General features: G+C 34.6%; 1 pseudogene; it reads left to right on the top strand.

The window, feature by feature from the left end:
- The first annotated feature begins 386 nt into the window (after nucleotides 1-386).
- Nucleotides 387-25,708, top strand: part of LOC136125402 (serine/threonine-protein kinase VRK3-like) — a 60,407-nt pseudogene continuing 35,085 nt past the window's right edge.

A 25,708-nucleotide genomic window follows, 5' to 3' on the forward strand; every position in this document is an offset into this window, starting at 1 on the left:
AGTTAAGTATTACCCTGATAACCAAACTAGATAAAGAGAGTGCAAGAAATAAGGTGTTGGTGGGGGGGACTATGGACCAATATCTACCATGAATATAGACACAAAAATTGCTTTAAAAATATACAGTTCAGTAATATATAAAAATAATTATATACCATATCATTATTCATATTATTTCTCCATATTATTTCTTAGAATTTCACATAAATCTATAACTTAAAAGTTTATTTTAAAAAATAAGGTGTTAGTCCTCCCGCGAGGGAGAGGATGCGTGCACAGCGCCTTCCACCCAAGCGGAAGTTTTCTCAGGGCAACTGAGAAGGACACAGTTAAGATGGAGTTTCCAGCCCAGTGAGTCTGAGGGTCCGACTATGACCCCATAAAGCATGATCTCCTGTCAAGACTGTGGCAAAAGTGTTGAAGCAACTTTCAAATTCTGCCCCTAGTGCGGGAAACCTTTGCCTACAGAGGAGCACGAGGGGTCCCAGACATTTGTCAAGCCGTCTATGTCATCCTCCCAAGGCTCAAGGAGAAGGAGGAACACCAGTTCTGAAATATCTCCCAAGAAAGTGAAATGGCCCAGCTGTGCTTCCTCTCCCCCATCATCCCTTCTCTCAGAAGGTGACAGTTCTGAATCTGAAGATACCTTGAGTACCTGTGAGAAACCCAAAGGGTGCTGGAGCAGATCCCCAACCTCCCGGAGCAGCCCTTGGACACCCAGGCAGAGCTCTCAGACACTGAAGTGGAGCCGAGTGACCACCTTGCTCAAGGCTTTGCCAGAGGGGATGGTGCTGATAGACAAGAGTGGGTGGCACTGGAAGCTGAGATGCCTCCAGAGCAGGGATGGCCAGGGCATTCTCTATGAAGGTACACTCTGTCCACAGGTGGGCAGGTGCTGGGCTGGGCTGGGCTGGGTCGGGCCATCTTGGAGCCAAGGCAAAGGGGAGGGAACCACTTTCTGAGAATGGAGATGGAGCCATATCCCAGCTGCAGACCTGCCTCAAGGCAGCTTTCTCTTAGCGTTGGGACTGCAAACCTATGCACCTACAGCAGCTGGGAAGGTAGAGTAAATGAGTGCAGGAGGCTGGGAGTCAGGCTATTGGGAGTGGTGGGGACTGTGGCCAACCAGAGTGCATGTGCCCTAGATAAAGAGGACACTTCTCCACTGCCACCTACTGTTGTCATGTGGGAGTGCAGGCCCAGTGTGGCCAGAAGATAAGGACAGTGGTCACTGTTCTGTCTGTCCTGCAGAGATAGGATGGACCCTTCCTCCAAATTTGGTTTGAATATTGAGACTGATGAAGATATGAAAGGTTTACTGCTTGCATAATTGAGATCTCTGGTGGGGGGAGAAGCTCTGTGAGAACAAGGAAGAGCACCTAGCCCCAGTTTTTACTGTGGTTAAGAGGCAGGGCTGGGGTGAGGGTTCTGCCTGGGCCAGAGCCTCATGTGGTTTGAATCTCTGCCATCACCAAAAGAGGGAGCTCCAGGCTTTCTTATCAGTGGGACGGGAAGAAGCAGGGCTGGGCTTAAAAGTTAAGCAAAACAATAGTTAAACAAAAAATGCAGCAAGACAACTTGTTACAATGAAGGAAAAAATAACTGCACTGGAAATGTTAGTATTAATCAACCTAGCATTAACTGAGTGCTTACTCCAGGCCAGGCCTTGTTCTAAGCACTTTATGTGGTTTTATGAGGTGTTTTGCATTTTTAAAAATTGAGATAAAATTCATATAACATAAGATTCACCATTTTAAAGGCTACAGTTCAGTGGGTTTTAGTAGATTCACAATGGTGCGCATCCGTCACCACCATCTAGTTCCAGAGTATTTCTGTCACCCCAAAAGGAAACCCTGTACCTTTACCAGTTACTCTCATCCTCCTCCCCGCCCCCCAGCCCCTGGCAACCACTAATCTACTTTATGTCTCTATGGATTTACCTATTCTAGACATTTCAGATAAACGGAGTGATGCTCTCTGAAAAAAAAATAAGGTGTTCACCTGCATATTAAGTATTTATAACTACATGTTTAGATTTAGTGAAGTTTACTTTCTTATTAATTTTTATTTAATTTTCTGTCTAATTATGCATTAGCTTTAGATTCAGTAAGAAAAAATTTTGCTTTTAGGTAAAAGCAGAAAAAATATGAGAATAATATAAATATAGAAAAAAAACACAGAAATCATAAAAAATGCTTTATGAATAAATTATAAATTTCAGATGGTACTAGATAAGGTAGTGTTTATACAGATGTTTAAAAAGAAACAGATGCAAGATAAATATAATCAATAAGATTTTCTTCACGGACCTAAAGTAATTTTTTAAAGTGAAGACCATGCTTAAAATATATGCAAAAATAATTTTCCTTCAAAAAGGGAAAGGAGCATCTCTTAATTTTCTTTGTAAGTTAAAACATTTTGACTTAATTGGAAAATAATTTAGGAGATCTAACAGGGAAATGAATAGCTGATTATCATATGAATTTGAAAAAAGAGAAGTTACGTGGAAAAGCTCTGTAGCTCTAAAAACAATGGGAAAACTAAGCCTTTTGGGTCTACTTGAGAAGACACGACCTTTACAGTAAAAAAAAAAAAGAACAAATGTACAGATTGCATTATTGAGTAGCAGAGGCTGATATTAAATAAGGCAAATGAGGAATCCCAATAACACCCACATTATAGTTATAAATAAGCCCATGCAATGGAAATTTCCAATTCCAACGTAAGATTTGGTAGAGATGAATAACTGAGGAGTAGTGGAAAGAAGGTTTCTAATGTAAGCATGATGCAGTATCCTTTGACATTCCCCTTTTGAACATGCTGTTTAAGCCAGAGATGTTCAGTTCCACTTGAAGGAAACCCAATTCAACATAGCTGAATCTAAGCACGGGATGGATTGGAAGGATATAGGATATCTCTGAGAAATGAAGATCTGCAGGAACAGGGCATCTCAGAGCCTTGTAGACTGGAATCAAGGACCTGATCCTCTAAGACTCATTCTGCTTTGCATGAGTTTCTGGGATATTCTCACATGGCAAAAGACTTGGTCCCTGGAAGTTCTTGGAAATACTTTTAGTACTTGATGCCCAGGAGAGAAGAGAGAATTATTCCTGCTAGTTTCACTTAGAAAAATCTCACAGGAAGACCCTACTTGCCCCAATTTGCATCATATAACTATTCCTATATTAACATTTGGCCAGATTGATAAGTACTGTGATTGACCCCACCTACATCATATAACTAACCTGTAAGAAAGGAGAATGTTCTGCTAAGATGAAAATAATATGCACTACAGGGACAATGTTAAAAAGCAGAACCATTGGAAAGTGCCATTAAAATATCCTGACGAGAGAGTAAATCAGAAAATAGGCAGAAAGTCTTTCTTTCTTCCTTTATTTCTTGATTTATTTTTGCCACACTTTTCCCCCCACTTACCTAAGTAAGTAGTCCTATTTTCTTTTTATAAAAGACTGGTATTGGGAACTTAATTTAACTGGCTCAAATGTGTTATTTGGGGAAGATTGCAATAGACTCTTTACTCTTAATTACTGTAGCAATTATAGAAGCTAATTATATTTTTTTAATGTTGAAAGCCAATATCACTCACTAGATAACATAGTCTTTGGTTATTAGTTGTGAAAAAAAACCACCACTAAATAAGTAAATTATTCTTTGAAACTCTTGGTTAAATGATGGATATGTGTTTATTTTTCTTTTAGTATCACTAATCACTCACTACAAATATAAATATATTTGCATTATTCAATGTACTTGAAAATAGCTTATCAATTGTTTTCTATTTTATATACTGTCACCATCTTTTTCCATAAGATGTTATGGAAAAAACCCAAAGAAACTCTTTGGCCAACTCAATATATACAGTGTAGAGATTATTAATCAGACTGTGATTTGGTGCTAATTTATGTGAAGCCGATGGATATACTACTGGAAGAAAAACAAGAGAACCATACTGGCATTTTAATATATAGCTCCAATACCACATACATGCATATATTTACTTCCTTACCATACCATGCTTACATTATAGGTCACAAAGCCTTCCAAATTGTGGAATACAATTAAATAAAGAACACAGAAACCAATGTCATAAGATTGGTCATAGAAATGGAAGTTGGGATGTCTTTTGGAAGCTCCCAGATCTTTCAGAAGTGTTTTATTTGCAAAACTTTTTAACTGTAAAAAATACTGTTCATTGTTTCTTTTTTTCCCAAGGATCACCTTATTTATTCACTGTATTTCTTTAAATTTAAAGAATTTAAGTTTGGTAAACATTTAATATTTTGTTATTGGCAATAAACTTTAGGGAAAAAACCTTTATATCCCTTGCTATAGGCTACTGTGATTTTGGTCTTAGTATATGGAAACTTATTTTCACCCCTTTCAAAAGGTGTTAAAAATAAATTCTCTAGTCAGAAAAAATAACCTTATGGGTGAATGAATTAAACTATCCTCTCTACCTAGCAGGCACCATAAATAATCCGTTAAGAGTTTTGAGGACTTTATTCCCATATACCTTATATTATCTACCACACAGCCAATTCATTACATCACCCCAGGTTCTAAAAGACATGAAAACTTCAAGGTCTGTGTCAATGCCAATTCTACAAGAGATTCAGCAAAAGTTATTTAGTGCAGGCATGTACTAAGAGCTAGCAACTGTTCTTCATTATATTCAATGTACTAATGCATTATTTTGAGATGGAAAATGTGTCTTCTGTTTTTGAAAACTTAAAGACTGTCGTTCAAAATGTAAAAAAGAAAAAGTCATAGAAGTATTATTTTAAAAGACAGTAGGAGGGAAAAAATAAACAAACAAACGTGTGGCAAAATAAAATACCTACCAAAATCTTTTCTGCATAATTATATGTGATTCATATAAGCTAAGAAAACTAAAGTACAATTAAGTATTATTTGAAAAAATGATTCATTGAGGGCCTTGGCAGTACTTAATTTTAGAACAAATAGTGCAATAATAGTCTAAAAAGCAGGTAGAGATAGGTTTTGAAAAGTCAAAACAAAAATTCATCCACAAAAAAATGTAAAGAGATATATATATAAACAGAAATGTTTTCAAACTTTCAAATACCTGTGTCCTTTTAATAGAAAGTTGTGTTGTTTTGCATGTACTTTTAAAATTTCCCTGACCTTCACATAGTATCCTCTTAATAGCCCAATATCTAATGAGATTATTAGATAGAATAGTCATTATCACACCCACTTTTTTTTTTTACTTGTTTGATTTTACTCTTTTCTTTTTTCATTGAGGTATAACTAACATGACGTTATATTAGTTTCAGTTGTATACTGTAATGATTCGATATTTTTATATATTGCAAAATTATAGCCACAATAAGTTCAGTTAACATCTAGCATCATACATAGTTACAAATTTTTTTTCTTGTGATGAGAACTTTCAAGATCCACTCTCCTAGCTACTTTCAAATATACAATATGGTATTATTAACTGTAGTGACCATGCTGTACATTATATCCCCAAGACATTCATTTTATCAATATAACAAAAAATTGGGCCCTTTCACCCATTTTGCCCATGCCCCAGTACTCCCCACCTCAGGCAACCACCAATCAGTCTCCGTATTGATGAGCTGAGCTTTTGTTGTTCTTAAGATCCCACATATAAGTGAGATCATACAGCATTTGTCTTTTCTGTCTGACTTATTGCACTTAGCATAATGCTCTCAAGGTCCATTCATGTCACAAATGGCAAGATTTCATTCCTTTTTATGGCTAAATAATATTCCATGTATATATATATATATATATATAATATAAAACATCTTAAAAATTTATTCATTCATCAATGGGTATTTAGGTTGTTTCCATGTCATGGCTATTGTAAATAGTACTGCAATGAATATGGGGGTGTGCATGTATCTCTTCAAGTTAGTGTTTTTGTTTTCTTCGGATTAATACCCAGGAGTGGAATTGCTGGATCATATGGTAGTTTTCATTTTTTTAGGAACCTTCATACTGTTTTCCATAGTGGCTGCACTCATTTATATCCCTACCAACAGTACACAAGGATTCCATTTTCTCCATATCTTTGCCAACACTTGTTATTTCTTGTCTTTTTTTATGACAGCCATTCTGACAGGTGTGAAGTGATATCTTTTTGTGATTTTGATTTGCTTTTCTCTGTTGATTAGTGATGTTAAGCATCTTTTCATGTGTCTGTTAGCCATCTGTATATCTTTTTTTATTTTTTAATTAATTTATTTATTTTCAGCTGCATTGGGTCTTTGTCGCTGCGCATGGGATTTCTCTAGTTGCGGCAAGCAGGGGCTACTCTTCATTGCGGTGCACGGGCTTCTCATTGTGGTAGTTTCTCTTGTTGAGGAGCAAAGGATCTAAGTACGTGGGCTTCAGCAGCTGTAGCACGTGGGCTCATAGTTGTGGCTTGCGGGCTCTAGAGCACAGGCTCAGTAGTTGTGGCACACGAGCCTAGTTGCTCCACAGCATGTGGGATCTTCCCAGACCAGGGCACAAACCTGTGTCCCCTGTATTGGGAGGCGGATTCTTAATCACTGTGCCACCAGGGAAGACCCATCTGTATGTCTTAATTAGAAAAATGTCTATTTAAATCTTCTGCCCATTTAAAAATTGGATTGTTTGTTTTCTTGCTATTGAGTTGTATGAGCTCTTGATATATTTTGGATATTAACCCCTTATCAGATAGATGATTTGCAAATATTTTCTCCCATTCAGTAGATTTCCTTTCCATTTTGTTGATGATTTCCTTTGCTGTGCAGGAGCTTCTTAGTTTGATATAGTCCCATTGGTTATTTTTATTTTTGTTGCCTTTGCTTTTGGTGTCAGTACACATTTTAAATGAAAGAAAACTAAGAAATTTGTCACTGAAAGACTGAGCCTAGATCCGAGATTTTTTTTTATTATTGAAGTATTGCTGATTTATAATATTACGTTAGTTTCAAGTGCACAACATAGTGATTCAGTAGTTTTTTTTCAGATTATATTCCATTATATGTTATTATAAGATATTAAATATAATTCTCTGTGCTATATAGTAAATCCTTGTTGATTATCTATTTTATATATAGTAGTTTGTATCTGTTAATCCCATATTCCTAATTTGTCCCTGCCCCCCTCCTTCTTCCCTTTGGTAACCACAAGTTTATTTTCTATGTCTTTTAGTCTGTTTCTATTTTGTGTATAGATTCATTTGTATTATTTTTTAGATTATTATTTATAAGTGATATCATGTAGTATTTGTCTTTTTCTGTGTGGCTTATTTCACTAAGCAAAATATTGTCTAAGTCCATCCATGTTGCTGCAAATGGCAGTATTTCATTCTTTTTATGGCTGAGTAATACTTCATTTTACATATATATATATATATATATATATATACACACATATATATAATGAAGTATATATATATGCCACATCTTCTTAAGCTTATTATCTATTGATGAACACTTGGATTGTTTCCATTTCTTGGCTATTGTAAATAGTGCTACTATGAACATTGGGGTGCATGTATTTTTTGAATCCAGATCTTTTTATTCGAAATCTAATAAGTCTTACAACTCAATCTGCTCTCAACATTTTAGATAGATAGAACAGCGTAAGACTTGAATCAACCTCAGAAGCCTCCTTCATTTATGAATTCATTACTTGATAATGAGTAGTATATAAATTTATAAAGCATAAGATATCATTAAAATGCTTTGAAATAATAGTTATGCCCTGGTTAATTTATTTCATGAATTTTTTGTCTTGGATATCAAGTACCATACTGCTAAAGTTCATAGTCTCATTACTTAACACCTAACTAAATCATATGCAATTAAATTGACACAAACCTCCAAAATATAGGGCACACTCAGATTCACAGATGATATGGATTCATCAAATTTCAGAATTTCTTTTTTTTTTTTTTTTTTTTTGCGATACGCGGGCCTCTCACTGTTGTGGCCCCTCCTGTTGCGGAGCGCAGGCCCTGGATGCGCAGGCCCAGCGGCCATGGCTCACGGGCCCAGCCACTCCGCAGCACATGGGATCCTCCCGGACCGGGGCATGAACCCCTGTCCCCTGCATTGGTAGGCGGACTCTCAACCACTGTGCCACCAGGCAAGCCCCAGAATTTCTTTAAAATATTGATTTCATGCCAATATGCTAAAAATATTTTCTAAGTCAATATCAATAATTTTTTTTCATATATTAGTGATTCCAAGATAGAACTTTCAGTTACATTCACACATATCAACCTAAATATGTGCTAAAATAATGACAGTTTATAAAAGGTGTTTACACCCAACAATGGTATTTGCTCAATTCCAAAGTTTTATTGGCATTGAAAAAAATGTGTATCAGTTCTTGCTTTGTTTATAAGAAAGCTTACTTAAAAAAAAAAAAGGTGATTTAATACTAACCAGTTGAAGTTTTGTTATTTGTTTTTATATTCCCCCAAGATCCAAACATTGTATTTCATTTACAAGAGGGATGCGCGGGGGGCTTCCCTGGCGGCGCAGTGGTTGAGAGTCCGCCTGCCAATGCAGGGGACACGGGTTCGTGCCCCGGTCCAGGAAGATCGCACATGCCGCGGAGTGGCTGGGCCCGTGAACCGTGGCCACTGAGCCTGCGCGTCCGGAGCCTGTGCTCCACAACAGGAGAGGCCACAACAGTGAGAGGCCCACGTACTTAACATAGAAAGATGATTTTAAAAAATAAATTGAAAAGAGCAAGTTAAAAATATAATTTCATTTTTATGAAAAAGTGCTAAATGAGTATATTAATGAAAAGTTCGAAAATTATAAAATGCCTTCAGTTGACCACTTCTAAGCAGTAGGATTATGAGTGCATTTTTCTTTTAAAGAGAAATAAATAAGACAAAATCATTGTTCTTAAATCTTTTTGTGGTACACGGGCCTCTCACTGCTGTGGCCTCTCCTGTTGCGGAGCACAGGCTCCGGACGCGCAGGCTCAGCGGCCACAGTTCACGGGCCCAGCCACTCCGCGGCATGTGCGATCTTCCTGGACCGGGGCACGAACCCGTGTCCCCTGCATTGGCAGGCGGACTCCCAACCACTGCGCCGCCAGGGAAGCCCTTAAATCTTTTTTTAAAACAAAATCATGTCCATAGAGACATAGGTAAGACTGTGAAGATTTATTACAGTTTACAGGTTAACCTTGGAAAAAACTCCTAAAAAATTCTACTTCAAACAGTTAACATCTGACATGCCCTAGCCCAACTAATTAAAAGTACTCTTGCAATAATTAAGCTTAATTCAACCCAGACTTTAGATTATCCACTTGGAAACATGAACTGGGAATTGATTATGTATAATATATGTAACATATTCTGTATATAATTACATGACATAAAATAAATAATATATACAAGTCATATTATTTATTTATATGTATATTTGTGTATGTGTGTATATTTGCCCAAAATTTCAATAATAGTGACATTTAAATCTGTGTATTAAAAAATTACTTTAAGTCAGAAGTTAAATTATTTCATTTGTAATTTCAAACACTCCTGCCTGTCCTATGTAGAAGTAAGTAAACTTATTTTTGGTTCATTGATTTCCCTCAAAGTGAAACAACTACTGTTGTTTCATGGCACAGAGTAACAAGGTAACTCAGGGGAAATTCCATGTAATCAGTTAGTAAGTAGCACTTATTCTGAATTAGATCCTAGGAGATTAAGTAGTGACCAATCAGGTAAGTTTTACTGTAGTCAAATTGTCCAGGATTGATTTGTTCTAATTCAGCACATTATGTAAACATCAACACCTCCTCAAACAAAAATTCTTTATTATGTATAATGCAGAATCATTGCCAACCCTCAAAAAACCAACAGTAAGTGACCTCCCCAGAAATGACTGCTGACAAGATTACCACACTCTCTGCAAGACAGACTTGAGGGTTTCTCATTTTCATTAGTGGCCTCAGTTACCCCATGAACAAATGAAAGCAAGGGCAACAGGGTAAAAAAGGAATATTCTTTCTCCATTAATACTTTCAGTATATAGTCATGAACAGAATGTTGGTAGAAATATGAACATTAAAGGTACTTCTGGTAAGGGCTCAGAAGGAAATGAAGAAAAGAGTCATTGGAAACTGAAGGAAAGGTGAACCTTTGTATATAATAACAGACAACATTATTGAATTTTGTATTATAGTTGCATCAAAGGAAGCACAACTAGTAAGTGATGAACCTTGATATCTAGCTGAGGAGAATTTTAAAGAAAGTATTGAGGGTGTGACCTGGATTCTTGTTGCTAATAATAAAATACGAGAAAAACAAGATAAATTGAGAAATGAAATGTTAAGGAACCAGCATTTGATAATATGAAAAATTCTCAGCCTATCTAATTACACAATACACTAAAATTACATATGCTGTTAGGAAAGTGTGCTCTTGAGAGAAGGCTAAGTGGGTAGCTGGACAAGCATTAAGTAAAGAGATTAGGTGTGTTGTTCATAGATCCACTCAACCATCTCAACAGAAGCCAGGAATAGGAATGGAATAATCCAAGAAAGATCTGTGGAGGACCTTTTTTTCTAATAGTGTGAGTTCTCATGACATACACAGGAGACCCACAAGGTTTTAGGGAATATTATATCAGTAGATATACTGCCAGCTAGTACTGAAAGAGACAGAGACAAACAAAATGAAAAAAGAGAAGGTTGTCAGACTTCCAAAATTCCACAGCAGGAAATAGGATATCAGAATTTGGGGAAAAAAAATAAGTAAATAAGGAATGGATTCTTCCCCACCCAGAGCAGTTAAAGTTAGTGCAGCTCTTTTGACATCTTGATTTTGGACTCTGGCATCAGGACAGAATACATTTCTGTTGTTTTAATCTACCAAGTTTATGGTAATTTATTATAGCAGCCTCAGGAAACTAATACAGTGCTATAGTCCTTGACTGGGAGCTAGGGGAGAGAAAACCTCATTTTATTGGTCATATACTCCTATAGTAGAGCTTCTATCATGCTGACTGCAGGGCTGGAGGAGGTGGAAGCAAATCATATTTGTGTCTAACAGGCAGAAGTGTCACATACTCTTATGGTTCTTACTGAATTTTTGCAGATTCTCTTGAATAAATGTTTATTTCTTTGCTGTATGCCCTTAGGACAATTCCAGATACTTAAGTGGTCAGGTTGTTTTTCATAATCTTTACCAGTTATAGTTGTTTTGTTGAGGAGTTGGTCTGCAGAGCTCCTCACACTGGCATTCCAGAAGTGGATCAGATCTCCCGAAGCTTGGTGTATATACTTGCCTAACTTAGACTGTAACAGTACAAGAAAGTGAAATAGAGAAGTTCAGTTAAACTAGTCATATACTTTGTCAGTACAAGGTCTTTTTACTCACATATTTTTTAAAAAACTAAATACCATGCTAGTCTGTTTAGTTGAAAATATGTAATTCTTTTTTTACAAACTCATCTGACAAGAACATAAAAATGCAATTCAGTTAAAATAAAGTTATTTTCAGCAGCCATATCAAGTTTTTCTTTTGATTCCCTTTGGTATATTCAAATTGTGTGATCTTCCTACTCTCACAATCTTCCAAGCAAAGACTCTCCTATTCTTTGAGTATAGACAAAACTGGTTTTTTTTTTCAGAAAGAAAATAATCTTAGCTCTGCTCTTTTATAGTCTTTATAAGCATAGAATTTGGATAATATTCTATTCCATCAGGACTAAAATGTGTTAGGCTTTAACATTTTTACAACTCCGACCAAAAAGATAAAAAAAATCTACATTTCCATCTGCTTGATTTTAACTAATGCACATATCTTTTCAATCAACCACCCAGAATTCTTGTACTTTAGGTACTCTTATGAATGTTAATATTTTATTTTCTTTTTCCAAGTTCAGCACAGAGTGCTATAGAAATGATTGATGTTCCAGAGAACTATGCTAAGAGATATGCTAACTATTCATTTATCTAGTTTCTCAAATCTTAGAACTCTTCTCTTAATTCAGATTTTGAAAAGTTACAAGCATAAAATATATATTACTTTTATATGTTAGACATATTTGCTCCACTTCTACTAATGTCAGTGATAAGCAACAAACACCTAATGAATGTCTTCACATTTTGATAGTACACATTCAAAGAAATGATATCATGCAATTTCTTTTTCATTGCTATAAGAACTTTATCTTTATGTAATAGTAAATTCTTGTAGCTTCCCAGAAATTAGATGGTTCATGAACCTTCTTAATCACACTTCTTAATATTTAATTACACCATAGGGCTAAGATTTATTAATAGTTGAAAGTCATTTTGAATTTGAAGAGTGTCACAACAGTCTGATCATTATTAATTTATATGGAGAGATGCAAGACACTATGAAAGAAAACTGAACTCTTTCCAAGACCAGGTGCATTGAAAAATGTTAATATATATATGCTGATAAAATCTACATTATTCTAGTCCATAAAAATTTTGTTTCTTTCTCCAGGAAAATGATTTATTACTTAAAGAACTAAATTAGAATAATTATCAGGTATTTATTAATTCAATACAAAACTCAGTGTACCAAATTTGGACATTCTTATGTTTAGTAGTTTACATGAATAAAATGTTGTGTCTTCCAAATCCCTATCACTGTGTTGCATATTTAGTGTGAAAGGTATGATGGCAGATGCAAATACTTTTTTATTAAATTATTTGGGTTTTTTGAAGAAGCATATATAACCTAAAGAATTCTAATTGTAAGTAGTAATTCCAAGACTGACATCAACTAGTTTGGGAGTAATGGAAGTAAGACATTTCAACTCTCTTAGAAATAACTTTCTGGTGTTCTTCTGGTAAATTTTTGAACTCCATCTCCTATGTAATTTTCCTGAATTAATAATCTGTGAAATTTTATCTCCCCTTTTACTCAGTTTCTGACATTGTTAAAATGTAAACATTTCTGAGAGGTAGAAAAGTTTAAAGCTCATGTCTCAGTTGCATTACCCTATGAAATTTTAGCTGATATACAATGATAATCTGAGTTGAATAGACAACTAGGCCATTAATGCTTTTTATGGTTTACTAACTAATATGCTAGAAACATGAAGACATAGAAAATACGGTTAAATTTTTGATTCACTTTAAATGTTTATAAATAAGAAATTAACCATTTTAGCACATATAAACCCACAAATAAAATGATCTTATGCTTAATTTCTCAATAGTTAATAATCCAAATTTGAGGCCTTTGTGAAGGTGAGACTAAAACTAAATGGCTTTCAAGGTCTACTTGTGAGAGGCCCTCCTGCACTGAGGAAGGTCACTGTGGAATTTTAAGGTTTCTAAACTACAAAGGCAAACACAAACAATGATATAAATATACACTGTCATAAATTACAGGACATTCCATGAATAGAAGTAATGAAGATTTAAGTTTTAAAGATTTAAGATTTAAACTCATTGGAATATCATATTACTACGATTTAGTTTATGAATGACATATTATTACAGTCTGTCTAAAATAATGAGGAAGGAAAAAAGAAGGGCAAAGCACATATATGGTCTAATCTAAATTGAATAATTAGGGGACTTCCCTGGTGGCCCAGTGGTTAAGACTTCACCTTCCAATGCAGGGGGTGCAGGTTTGATCCCTGGTCGGGGAGCTAAGATCCCACATGCCTTGTGGCTAAAAAACCAAAAAAAACAGAAGCAATATTGTAACAAATTCAATAAAGACTTTAAAAAATTGTCCACATCAAAAAAATCTTTAAAAAAAATTGAATAATTTCTGATTTCATTATTTGGATGTGCAAGTTTTCTATCTTACAGATGCTGACTGTTGTAAAAGGCTTCTTAATCAAGTATACTTTTTAAGAGTTCTTAACCAATAATCATCCATTTATGATTATACATGAATAAATGCATATAATCATATATATATATATACAGATGTTTACGTGTATATATATGTGCACAACATTAATCAGTTGTAAAATTAGAAAATAATTGCCAGTTACCTTTAATATATAGTTCATGCCTTCAAATTATGCTTTTGTGATAATTTTCCACAAGGATTTTCATCACAATATGTGCAAATGTGGGCTTAATTAAAGAGAATCGAGTTGTATTTGATGTCGTGACCAGTTAAACATTCAAAGAAATTTTGCAGTTTAATAAAGTAATATTTTAGGCAGGTTTATCTCTGTGTGCTAAATTCAGAAGTTTTTCAGAATTAATTTTCCTTTTCTGTGTAATAAATTCTAACAATATTCTGTATTGCAACACAGGAAGAAAAAAATAAGTAAATGAAAAGTTGTGACATGCTATTCATTTTGATATAATTTCTTTTTTGAGAAAATTGATTTATGCTGTTGATCAAAGGAAACAAAACAACAAAAATAACATACTAACATTGAATCAAAAAATTGAGACAGGGCTTCCCTGGTGGCGCAGTGGTTGAGAGTCCGCCTGCCGTTGCAGGGGACACGGGTTCGTGCCCCGGTCCGGGAACATCCCACATGCAGCGGAGCGGCTGGGCCCGTGAGCCATGGCCGCTGAGCCTGCGTGTCCGGAGCCTGTGCTCCACAGCGGGAGAGGCCACAACAGTGAGAGGCCCGCGTACCGCAAAAAAAAAAAATTTGAGACAAAATCCATTCTTGCCTCTTAGAATCCAATTTTGAGCTAAATCTCTAGCTGAATGAATAGCTTTGAGCTCATGACTAATGACTGAGAATGTGATAGAAATGCTAATATATAAAAAACCCAACTGTATGCATAGTGTATGATACATGATCAGTATGTGTTAATGCATATATATGTATATATTCTTTCTGTATTATTAAATAACTAAGTCTCAAATTATTTTTCCTTTACTAATCAAAAATTCTCAAACATATGCCTTTTAAGACCCTGTATTATAACCAAACACTAATAAACTAATACAAAATATATATGGAGATTAATAAGAATTTGATCAATATTTGAGTCAATATTATAATTATTAATACAAAAGTAGAGGTTTCATTTATGAAAAGAAAAGACAGTTGTTAGGCATACAATGCATGACATCAGATATAAATCATTAGAAAATACAATTTACTACATCCATATTTACAAAGATTTAATTTTATTAAACTCAGCTGAAGGCCTAGTTAATTGTTAACTTCTAGGTTATGCTTTTTAATTGGTTTTGGAATTAATTCCAATGTGTATTCTGATCGGTATAAATGGATCTGAAATAATATTTTCGTAATGTTTAGTAAGAGTTAATGTTATCATTGTCATAGGAGATTAATGGATGTTGAATAGTAATTGATGTAAATTTTACCTGTGAATGTTTTATGTAAGTAGAGTTTATCTAACAAAATTTATCTCTGAACAATAAAAATTAGTGGGAGATAGAAAAGTCATATAACTTGAGGGGAACTTAGATATATGAACAATAGTGAGAATATAATTAATTCAATTTCTCAGTCATTCCTGAGTGTCTACTTTATATGTGTAGCGATGTTCCATGAGTGGTAGATATAAAATATATGCAGTGAATATCCAAACCCACACTATCTAGTGGGATGGTAGTTCTCTGGAGAACCACGAAAGGTATTATTGACAATCCCCAATCCCTCAGCAACTACTGCAGTTTACTAAATGTGCAGATATTATAGGGATTCATAGCGCTGCCACATGTCTCCTTCAGGTGCATGCCACTGAAGAGACTAGACACAGTGTCTTCCTTCTGGTCAAAAATCAATGTCTAGGTTAAAGCAAACAACAGCCAAAAAGAAAAGATATTTTCTATTGCACATTTCTCCTTCTTTTCACTCATAGTCACTTCTGTGTATCAATAGATTGAAATGTATGAAATCAACTAACTCCGCTACTTATTTAAAAGAAAAATATACAAAGTTATTTCATTGCCTAAGACAATACAGTAAGTCCCCTACATACGAAATTTCAATTGCGAACTTTCAAAGAGGCGAAGGTGCATTCCATCAGTGTCAGGCATGAGTGAAACTGCAGCTTGCCCTCCACCTCCTATTGCTGATGACCCTTCAGTTCTACCATCTCCCACTTCCTCTTCCTCCTCTAGTCAGTAACACTTCTTGCCTGTTCACTCGGTGCCAGCCCTTGTACACCAGCTGTTGTACTGTACTCCTGTACTTTTCAAGGTACTGTACAGTAGATTAAAAATGTTTTCTTGGGCTTCCCTGGTGGTGCAGTGGTTGAGAGTCCGCCTGCCGATGCAGGGGACACGGGTTCTTACCCTGGTGTGGGAGGATCCCACATGCCGCCGAGCGGCCGGGCCCATCAGCTATGGCCGCTGAGCCTGCGCGTCTGGAGCCTGTGCTCCGCAACGCACGGGAGAGGCCACAGCGGTGAGAGGTCTGCGAACCGCATTTAAAAAAAAAAGAGAGAGAAAAAAAAAATGTTTTCTTTATTTTTTGTGTTTGTTTTTTATGTATTATTTGTGTGAAAACTTTCATAAGCCTATTATAGTACAGTACTACATAGCCGATTGTGTTAGCTGGGTACCTAGGCTAACTTTGTTGAACTTAAGAACAAATTAGAGTTATGAATGTGCTCTCAGGACAGAACTTGTTTGTATGTAGGGGACTTACTATATTCATCTGCACATATATCACCTTATAACCAACTGTCTTCTGGTTGTCATACACTAGGCCATAAGCTCCTATACGTTAGAGATGTGCTTAGTATCCAGTGCAGTGGTCCATGTACACAGGATTAAGTTCTTAGTAAATATCCACTAGAAGATATCTACACTGGGAGAAAAAAAACCCCAAAACACACACTTCATCCACCACTGAAGAATGAGACTTAGATATAGGGTTTAGTAAAGTGGGACCGACTTCTTGACTACATTTTACACTGCAAAGTAACCCATTCTAAGAAATATCAGTGACAGTATCTGTGCTTACTGATCAATACAAACTGGCCCTTCCAGTAAAGTTTAAATTTTCTTGTGGCTTATAGAGATAAAGTAGAGCAGTGCATCATTTCATTATATAGTATCACCAAGTTATTATATTTTTGGTTTAAATAGCATTCAACAAGAAGGAAAATTCATGCCATTATTAAATTTGCAATCATTGTAAACTATTATTGTATAGTAAACAATTGTTATAAAGCCCACTGACAGATTTTTACTTATTTTCTTTCATTTTTATTAATATTTAACTCTTTCTTAATAAATTAAAACATATGACATTAAAAATATTTTTGTATTATTAACATTAAAATTCTTATGAGGATATACCTTGCTTCCCTAGTTTAAATATGTATTTTAAAGTTTTCATAAGCAACAATTTTTACACTATCTAAGAGGAAGTGGGTTCCGTTTCCATTAACTACAGTGATGTTGCAACTTATTTAGAAGTAAACTTCTAAAGACAGAATCTATTACAACAATTGTACATTGCAAACTTCCTTTTTCCTTGGCTATCCACAGATTATGTCTTTATAATTTAATTTTGTGTACACAATTGTGTATAGTAATGTTTATGCACATGAAAATTTGAGAACCACTCAACTACTAGTGTTATGCAGGTACCAGACCATCCCCTTCCAAACCAAACTCCCTTTAAGATAACTATTTAATCCATAGTGGATAATGAAAGAGGACTATGTAAATGATTAGACAGTGTTCCTACTGGCCTGACTTTAGCATCCAACCCCTATATATCATGTAGATAGATGCCAGAGCTTAAATACCTATCACATTTCTAGAGAAAGTTAGGAATGGGTGCTCAATTCTGAGTTTGGGCTCTCTCAAGGATTTACTCTATTATGTCTTAATAATTATTCCTCTTTAATTTTAGTGAACACTAGTAGATGTTTTTGAACCACACACTCTTTGATGTTCCTTGAACACACCAGGCTTTCTCCACTTCATGAAATTTCTGTTTCCTTCTCCTTCTAAAAATAGTCTTACCCATTAATCCACATGGTTCAGTTTTTCTTCTTCAGGTCAAATATTATTATCAGAAAGACCTCCCAATACCAGTCTCTATATAATAGCCCTTCCCTAGCTACCTATTTACATTCCTCATTTTATTTTCTCATAGTACTTATTACAATCTAATGTTTATTTCTTAGTTTATAGTTTCTATACACTATACTAGAAGTTAAGTTCCGTCTGTTGCTAGATTGGCCACTTGTTTGCTGCATATCCCCAGACACTAGAAGAGTGCCAGGACCATAGCAGGTTTTCCTGAAATAATTGCAGAATGGAAGAATAAGTTAAAAATTGAAAGTGGATTGAACAAGACAGAGCAGTGTAGTCCACAGTAAATTAAGTGCGTGCATTAGCAACTCTCATCCATTCTCATGTGTGTTTGTGTGCACATACATGATCCTTGTTGAATATCTCATTTCAGAGCATGAAAATATTTTATTTACCCCCTCAGATTCTTGTGTATTAGTCTTTTTAGAGTCAAAGAACCATTGTATACCATTATATATGGAGGAAAACAATAGAGAAAATTAAGGGATCTAAAAATTTTTAGATCGAAAAGATAAACAAAATTGCTAAATGTCTAGCCAAGCTAATAAAAAAAAAGAAAAGAAGACACAAATTATAATATCAGATAAGGAAAAGAGGTCACAACTACCAAGTTCGTGGACATTAAAAATATAATAAAGAATTACTACGAATAACTCCAAATTTGGTAATTTAGATGAAAGGGGACAAATCTTTAGAAGATACAAACTACCAAATATACATAAAATCAACTAAAAATCATAACACTTTATTAAATCTATATGTAATATGGAACTTCTAAAATTCCACAAATGATGGCTAAAGCCTCAGTCTACAAGTGTGGGATGAATAAATCTTGTTACAATTTGGATCCAACCTTCTAGTATATGTTATGTTTACAGGCATGAAACTGACAGAAATAGGAAGCAGAAATTATTTGCAGTGTTGAAAAAGACCTAATGCTTAAAACAATTTCTAATACAGACCTAGTGGCTAAAATTTCACCCTTAGTAGTACATTTTGTGAATGTTAAAACACTGGCATTTCCAGGAGATACAACTATGCAGTAGTTGGTACTTGGAGAGATAATATATTAGCCATTTCAAGTCAATAACACTATAGTGTAGATTAGGTTATCTGATTGTGAAAGCAGAATGAGACAAAGAGGAGACAATGTTTGGCAAAGATAAATTAAGTAGGATGAATATAAAAGCAAAAATATGTATAGTAATCCTTCAAGTTAATTTCCCATAATGAACATTATTGCCTTCAGCCCTCCATATTTGGCACCTTCAATATTCTCATTGAATATTTCCTAAACTTCTCAAATGTACTTTCCCCTTCAGCTCAGTAAATGATTTACAAATCCTTTTAAAGAAACATGGCCCCTCACACTGCCATGCATTTGTACATGATGTTCTGAAATGACCTTTTCCACTTCTTCACCAAACTAAATCTACTCCATTTGGGTATCTCCTGAAGCTTTCTGGGTTATTTTCCCCTTCTATACATAGCATCCTGTGATTGCTTTCAGCACACTATTTATCAAGAGGAATACAAATTAACTGATAGTAAGTTACCTTTGGATTGAGAGCCCCTTGTGGTTAGTGACTATATTTTATTTTGTTTTGCTTTTCTCTTAAGACTGGACCACCTAGCCCAGGATCTGAATAAAGAAGGAGCTTAAAAATGTTTGTTAAGAAAGAATGAATAGTAACTTATATAATATTGTACAGCAACTATACTTTAATTAAAAAAATGAATGAATGAATGCCTTGAAAAGGAATGACCTTTAAAACAAGAAGAGCATGCTGACAACTAGTAAGACTAGTTTATACTATTGATAATATACAAAGGCGCACAGCTTCATGGATAGCACAGCCGTAACTTTGACTTTAACGTTGATTAGAAATGGGAAAACTGCACAGAAAGGTGAAACAGGTCAGAAGAGAGGGTAGAGCGTCCAGGAACTGGACCGTGAAGCGTTTCAGGAGCGGCAAAGTAGACAACATTTAGGTCAGAGGAAATTTGAAAAGCTAAAACAGAGACTTCATTCTTCATCCAGAGACTAGCCAAAGGCAGGATTGAAGAGTTTTGAGGAATCTACAAGGTAGAAATTCATTGAGTCCAGAACCAAAAATGAATGAGGTGGTAGAAAAGGTTGGGAAGGGAAAAGAAGATAATATCATGACATAAATATAAGAAGCATATCTGGAGAAAACTGGGGATCCCAGTTTTGGCATAACTTTCACGAGGAACCTGTTTTGGACTGAAGAATCATAAATTTTACCCATCAATAAAATTCAATTATTGACATAAGATTGTGCTAAAATTATTGATAACATGAAAAGAACTAGAGCTTTCTCAAATAACATTAGGAAGGGAGTTTAGAGAGAAGCCTATGCCAATACACTGTTGAGAAAAGTTCAGAAATATCAATTGCTATCATTACTTTCCAAAATCTCGTGATATCTTATGTGTGTTTCAGAGAAGGAAAAAACAGGGTATTTTAGAAAATGCTTCTCTTTCTATAGGAGAGCTAAGAGTGAAATAATTACATGCAAGCCAAATAGTTAAGTCATGCCAGAGAAAAAAAAGAATGAAAAAAATCCAACCTGGGACTGAGACTTGGTTCTAGGGACTAAAAAACAGGAGTGTTTCATGAATAATAATTCAGAAGTGAATAACTGAAAGAATGAAGAATGAACACACGTTAAATATCATTCATGCACCAGACTTCACATTAGGCATTTCACAAGTGTAATCTCAATGATTCCTCTCAAAAAGTGTATGAATTATGAATTATTATTTCCATTTTGTAAGTAAAATCATTCAAGCTCCAAGAATGACTCAGCTAAGATTATCTAGTAAGAAAACGATACACCTGTGTCTGAAAGCCAGACCTTCTGATTGTGTCATTTTGTTCCCTCCATTCCTTTCTTCCTCTGTTCTTTTGTTGTGCTCTACTTAAAGGTCTATGACTCCTAGGGGGACTTGAGATCCCCAGAATGACTGAGAGAAAACTAACAAAGAATAATTTAACCTGTACCCCAATGTAACCAGGAGCCAAATCCCAGTCAAAAATTTCATCAGAACTCTTCTTAGAATTATTTGTCTTCTGTATCTTTTAGAATAAATTTGATGATCGCCTCTCATTTGAAATCATTAACATTCAATTGTCAAATTATAAAATTGTTAATATTTGATGAAGCATTTAATTTATAGTTTCTTTTAATTGCTATGAATACAGCTCTTCAAGAAACTCAAATATATGCTTAAGAGAGTTAAATTATATATCACTGAAATATAATTTTAAATTTATTAATTTAGTGGCTCTAAAAACATGCTGGATACTTAACAATATGGAAACATAATCCATTTGCATGTAAGGGGACATTTAGCATTGCTCTTTTACAGCTTTTGTTTTTCTTTAGTACTTAGACCTAAAAGCAAGTATATCAGAGATACTCAGTCATAAAGTAGCTGACTTAATTGATTTAATCCAGAATCACACGCAGAATGTTAAATATTAGCCTTAGAATATTGCCTACAAAGAAAAATCTTCAGTATTTAAGCCAAAACATTGAGATAATAAAACACTCTCTGAAGTGAACAAAATAATCAATATCTGTTGTATTGTAGGATATTACATGAAAATAAAAACTGAAAGTTAGAAGGACAAAATAACATTTAAAGTATGTTATAAGGAAGAACAAATATTTATTTACATATATACTGTAGTGGTCTATATCACTTTAATGAAGCTATATTTACTCTGATCTTTGTATTTATAAATAGATTAATGAAAACTATGTATTCAAAAGCATAGAAATTTGGGGTTCTTTAAAAAAATTGCTCAGTTTTCCAAATGGTATTATAAAAAATTTTCACATAGATGTGTATAGATTTTCAAAGCTATAGAATTATTTATTTATGAATCAAAACAAGCTCATAGATTTTTACTTCTTATTCACTTTTCTGTTATATAAATGCTATAATTTAAACAAAACAGAAATAAATTAAACAGATAATATGTGTGAAGAAAAATAACAATTGTTTATAGTTTATCATTTTCTTCCTGTCCTCTTACATACCAATTTATTTTAATTCCTTTTCAAGCCTTTTTTTGGAATGTTAATTTTGCAGTCTGTATTTTTATGTGCTCTTAAGAGACTGAAATGTAAGACAGTTTAAAAAAAGAAAATATAGACTAATAGGTATTACCCATATTTAATTTAAAAAATATAATATTGGCATGCTTCTTTCTGTCCTATGAGAAAGTAGAATAATTTTCTTTTCCCTTTTTGAATAATACTTCTTTGAACTGCCTTTAGGATTTAGGACATACCCTTATTCTTTTATGTAGTACTAAAACTGAATACAGCCAAACATGAAATTCTCTTTGACAAGAAGCTCTGCTCATATCAAGACCACATTACACTGATTCCTGGTGTCTATCAAACGTGATGACTTTAATGTAAATATCCTCTCAATGAAAGTGTTTGAAAATGGATTATTTAGGATTTTACTTACTAGCAACGGCAAATCTTTGGACTTATAGGGATTAATTTCTGGCTGTCCTAAAATGTTCTTCTCCTTTACTTCTGCAGACTTGTTTTGGTATGCCAAATATCAGTCAGGTCTTTTGCATTTATAAACTTATCATATAGGCTCTCCATGTCTAAAATGTCATTATTTTAAACATTCCAAAGCACATTGAATGTTATCATAAGGTAACTCTCGGGGAAAATTGTTTTAAAGCACAAAGGTAATTTGAATTTGGTAAATCAAAGCTGAATTCCAAATAAGTGGGCGTTTTTGTAAAGCAATTAGAGAAGTCATGTTTAACTTCACTGCCTTTTTCTAGTAAGATCTTTTTGCATCCTGAAACATCCTTTGACCAAGTCAAAGACAGGTTATTAATGCTCACCATTACAAGGCACTTAAGTTTCACCCTGAAATTGCATCACTCGGAGTGATCCAATAAAAGATGATCCATTATTGTGAAATGAAAATCATGGTTACCAACCACATCAGTGGTCAGAGGTAAAAACAGTAGCAACTGTGAAAGGCAGATAATCTATGCTATCTTCATTTGACACTAAAAGCAGTTTTTCTTTAAGTCTCTATTTTGGGGGGCTGCCTTTTCTGTTTGATACTTTCTCCCCAACCTCCCTCACCTAAAAACTGATATTTTTGCATTCTGGGGTGGTGTTTCCAGGGTGAGAGACTTTTAGTGCTTAAACTGGGACAATCAAACCTGGAAAACTGGTTACCTCATTTTTTTGTTTATCATATTATCATCCAACCAGTATTATAAACTAGAAAAACCCATCAGCTTTCCATGATACCTGTTTCTCTCATCCTTCATATGCAACCAGTTTCCAGAAGCAGGTTTTATCCTCTAGAGGCAGGTTCACCATAAACTAATGTAGTGTAAATTTTGGTGCATCTTACATGCACAAACCCCTTCCAATACTGAGAGGCGCTCTTACAAATGTGTTCATATATTCATATGTTTTTCTAAAACTTCAAAAGCATCACAGTCAGTTAGGATGGCTGTCTCCACAGTGATTGCCCCTCACACTTCCATTTATGTTAAGTAGTGTTAGGGTGACAACAAAGCATGTTTGGAATGCAGCTAAGGGGCAGTTGAATTGGAAATATTTCATTTTTGGTTTATTGGAATGTATCAATGTGGTTTACAGTCACTTCTATAAATGGTTACGTAATTGTCAGCATTCCTGCTGTAGGAATGGCTTCCAGAAGTACTTCTACCGCACACTGTGCTGACCCACCCAGCATAATAGCAGGAAGTCGAAAAGATATAAATGTGTCACTGTATGAAAGTATCCTCTGGCATCTGGTACTAGAACCATGAGAATGGAGGAGAAATATGGTTAAACATGTACAGAACTAGAAGCCAATATATAGAAAATTCTTCCAATTTTCAAACATATGTAATTTTAAAGAGATATTTGATTCCCATAAAATGCCTAATAAAACAAAAGTTATTTCCGGTCAGAAATATGATTTATAGCAACATGTACAATTATAAACTTGCCATACTCTATTTCTTCCTTCTTTTGATGAAAGATGGTTGAAATAAAATTTATCAGAATTCCTGTGTGTAGGGCACAACCCGTAGCAGTACTATAAGCAGCAGATTCAACTGTGTGTAAAGCCACATGGTTTTTGTATCTAAACTATCAATTTTTTAAAAATTGATCAACTGTAATAGAAAGAAATCTTAATTTATTTCTAATCGCTCCACAGAAAATACTATTATAATTTGTATAATAGTCTTTTATATAGTACTAATATAATAAATGTTTGTCATATGAAGATATTAAAGAGTATGCATCTAAAAAGTTTATATATCTTTAATATAGAGAGCTGTGTCAGGAAGGTAGTTCATAGAAATATGTTATTTTTCTGGATTTTATGAAATTTGTAGCACTTGTCAGCCCTTTAAATTTAGTAATGATTTCAGATTCTTTTCCTCATTATAAATAAATATTTGCTTTTATACGTAATTTTGTACTTGTAATTTTGAACACTTTTTTTTTTAGAGAGAGAGCCCTGAAATTTGTATAAGCTTCAAGCCTCACAGAACTGGAATCTATCTCCTCACCTTCACCCTCTTTACACTGGTTCAGGAGTTTATTCTCTCACGTTCAAGCCAGACATAAAATGTCTGGTTAGCAGCTCTCCTTACTCCAGTCAATCCTCCCTGCTCCCACCAGGGTTAATGTTCTAAAATACAAATTCATTTATCACCATGGGGTATACAACCGTGACCTTCACAAGGTGCCAGTAACATTGCACAGTCACTACTTGCTGTCTCAAGCTCCTCTGACCCCAGCTGCTTGATCAGCAGCCTCACATGGAACCACTCACATTCCCTGACATTTACTTTTGAGCATGACGTTCCCTCTCTCTGTGAGGTAAAATCTTATTAGTTCTTCAAGGTCAACCTCAAATGTCACCTCCTCAGTGAAGATTTGCTCAATTTATCCATCACTTAAGTGCTCTCAAAACATCTTTATTTTTTTATTTCAGCATTTTTCACTTCATGTGGCATTTTCTTATTGATATGTATATGTCTCCTAATTAGGACGTTTTTTGAAAGCAGGGTCTTTAACTTGTCATGAGTGGAGCATGATGCTTGCTTGACTTAGCACTCATTCGTTCATTCACCCATTCGTTAATCATATATATCCATTGATCTTACCTACTGTATGTGTCAGCATTCTTCTGGGCCCTAGTGATAAAACTTATACTTGATTCACAATAAATATTATTGAAATGAATGAGTAAATTATCCTCTGATTTTGTCATAAAGGTAACTTTACTTCAAGTTCCTTCATGCCATTGTCATAGAGCTGACAGAATATTTCATCTTACATTGAAAGGAACAGCTGTGATAGAAAAATAGGACTGAACTAGGATCAGAAGACCTGGGTTTGAGTTTCTGGGCTTTATTTAATGGGTGGGGATCTTGAGTATGTAAATTTCTCTGGTTACAATTTTTTTTCTTTTTAAAAATGAAGAAAACATTTCATACCTCACTGACATACTTTAAGAATTAAATGCTATAGTATAGGTGGAAGTGCTTTGTCAATAATTGTTTTACACAAATGTTAAGACATTATTGCTTTCAGATGACAGGCGTTGTTGCTCTTCTGCATTTAGAAATATCTTTCATTTACACTTTTGACACTAAAT

Source organism: Phocoena phocoena, chromosome 7, assembly GCF_963924675.1.
Source record: "Phocoena phocoena chromosome 7, mPhoPho1.1, whole genome shotgun sequence".
Lineage (NCBI taxonomy): Eukaryota > Metazoa > Chordata > Mammalia > Artiodactyla > Phocoenidae > Phocoena > Phocoena phocoena.